Genomic DNA, 2914 nt, shown 5'->3' on the forward strand with positions numbered 1-2914 from the left:
AACCAAGGAACACACAGCCAGCTGCAAAGGATAAAGCCCTGGACTCCAAAAAACCCAAATTCTGGACTCGAAAAACCACCAGGAGCACACTCCCAGCTGGCTCAGCACCTTGTGAGCATCAGCAAGTGACACCACAGGATTTACCACATTTGTGTTTATCAATGACACTGGGAAATGAATGACCAGAAAGGGCAGTGGCGTCCCCAGGAGCACGGGAGGATGAGGGGAGTGCTGGGAGCTGTGTGTTTTGAAGGTAAACACAAAGAGAATAGAAAAAAAATCCCCAAAAAACAACAGAGAGAGGTAAATAATTCATCAAAAGAATGAAAAAAACAAGAAGCTGGAAGGGAAGAAAGGAAAAGAAGCAATGCCAGAGGGAAGAGTTTTCTGAGAAGGTGAAAAAAAAAAAAAGATTTATATGAAAACCAGAAGCAAAGTTAATTGGAGGAAAACTGAGGAGAAGGGTCAGAGGTGGAACATTTTATCTGGAATTGTTTCTTTCCCCTCTCAGGACTGAGGAATTCCCAGGGTGGGGAAGAGCTGGGCCACGGGGCTGAGGTGGCTTCCAGCAGCACTGACACCATGGACACAGCCTCCAGCAGTGCCACAGAGCTGCTCCTGGAGGATTCCAGCAGCTCCTGAGGGAATTCCAGCTGCTCCTGAGGGAATTCCAGCTGCTCCTGAGGGAATTCCAGCAGCTCCTGAGGGAATTCCAGCTGCTTCTGAGGGAATTCCAGCAGCTCCTAAAGGAATCCCAGCAGTTCCTGAAGGAATTCCAGCTGCTCCTGAAGGATTCCAGGAGATCCTGAAGGAACCACAGCTTCTCCTGAAGGAATCCCTGCAGCTCCTGAAGAACCACAGCAGGTCCTGGTGGAATTCCAGCAGCTCCTGAAGAACCACAGCAGCTCCTGACAGAATTCCAGCAGTTCCTGAAGGAATCCCAGCTATTCCTAAGGAATTCCAGCTGCCCTGAAGGAATCCCAGCTGCTCCCTCCACCCAGAGCCCCCCAAGGCTCAGTCTCGTTTTTTTCTAAACCAAAACTAAAGCCGCAGAATCGGATTTTGCTGGTGGCCACTCTGCAGCTGCCGTGCCCTGCCCAAACACAGCACAGCTAAAACTCAACTAAACCCCACCTAAACCCAACTAAACCCAGGGAGGTTTCAGTGTGGACACTCTGGGTTCCTCCTGGAGGAGTGAATCACCCCAGGCTGCGGCTCCTGCCCGCGCTGGACCATCCCTGGGTGGGAATTCTACCTGGCTAAACTCAGGTGGAACACACCTGTGCTGAGGCTGCTGAGGAGAGGAGAGGTCAGAGGTGGCACTTCCCCTTCAAAACTCCACGGAGTGCCCATTTATTATTTACTTGCTGAGCCCCGATTTATTATTTACTTGCTGATTTTCCAGTCCTGTTTAAACAAAAACAATACAAAGAGCCGAGCCAAACACAAGCTCTGCCAATCCTAATTCCCCCCCTGCAGCTGCAGCAGACACAGACTCCTCAGAGGCCCCCTGATCCTCTTGTGCTCTGCTAAGCAGCTCTGGGTCACCCTGGGAGCACCTGCACGGAGAGAATGGCCGAGGGAAAGTGAAATCCCACCCCGGGAGTGGTTTTCCATCGAGTTTTCCTCCTGCGGGAGCTGCCACTTGCAATTCACACCTTTGGATTTCACCTGCTCACACCCAGCCCCAAGGTGAGACCTGCCTGGAAGGTCAAGGAGGGATCCTGCTCCGGAATTCCTGTCCCCTGCTCAGGATAAATCCTGCTCCAGGAATTCCTGTCCCAGTTCAGGATAAATCCTGCTCCAGGAATTCCTGTCCCAGTTCAGGAGAGCCCTGCCATGGATGAACACTGCTCCAGGATTGATCCTGCTCCAGGAATTCCTGTCCCAGTTCAGGATAAATCCTGCTCCAGGAATTCCTGTCCCCAGCTCAGGACAGCCCTGCCATGGACAAATCCTGCTCCAGGAATCTTCCTCTGGATTTCCACCACTGCAGCTCAAAGCACAGAGCACAGCACATCCCCTGAACTCCCCAGGGTGATCTCTGCACAGGCAAACCCCAGCCCAAACCCAAATTCTGACACAAACAGCCACAATAAGGCTTCAATCAAATCAGGGTCCAACTCCTACACCCATCAGTTCTGGAGGCACCAGACCTGAGGGGCTCCTGAGAGGTAAACGCCCCACTCACACCAACAGGGATCAGAGGAGGAATCCCTGCAGACCGCTCCAGAGGCTCGGCTGCTCTCCCCAAACCCGGCAGGAGCAGAGCAGCCCCAGCACACACCAGGCACAGCCCTCCTCGGTGTGGACACCACTGACAGCTGCAGCTCCAGGAGAAATCCCCCCTGGAATCACATCTCAGCTCGGGAAGGTGAACACAAGACCAGGAGCAGATTTATAAACACAAGGTGAAGGTCTAAGAGCTGCGGATTCTTTCACCAAGGCCACGGGGTGGGAATTGAGGGGGAAGGAAATTCTGCCCCGGTGGGGTCCTGGGTGTCACTTCCCAGCCCAGGACAGCGGCTGGGACAGCGAGGAGAGGAGGTTTGGGAAGGTTTGGGAAGGTTTGGGAAGGGAAGGTTTGGGAAGGGAAGGTTTGGGAAGGTTTGGGAAGGGAAGGTTTGGGAAGGTTTGGGAAGGTTAGGGAAGGGAAGGTTAGGGAAGGTTAGGGAAGGTTAGGGAAGGTTAGGGAAGGTTAGGGAAGGTTAGGGAAGGTTAGGGAAGGTTAGGGAAGGTTAGGGAAGGGAAGGGAAGGGAAGGGAAGGGAAGGGAAGGGAAGGGAAGGGAAGGGAAGGGAAGGGAAGGGAAGGGAAGGGAAGGGAAGGGAAGGGAAGGGAAGGGAAGGGAAGGGAAGGGAAGGGAAGGAGCAGGGCAGGAGGGAGGGAATTCCCTGCTGGAAATGGGGCTCAGA

Source organism: Sylvia atricapilla, chromosome 22 (assembly GCF_009819655.1).
Source record: "Sylvia atricapilla isolate bSylAtr1 chromosome 22, bSylAtr1.pri, whole genome shotgun sequence".
NCBI classification, from domain to species: domain Eukaryota; kingdom Metazoa; phylum Chordata; class Aves; order Passeriformes; family Sylviidae; genus Sylvia; species Sylvia atricapilla.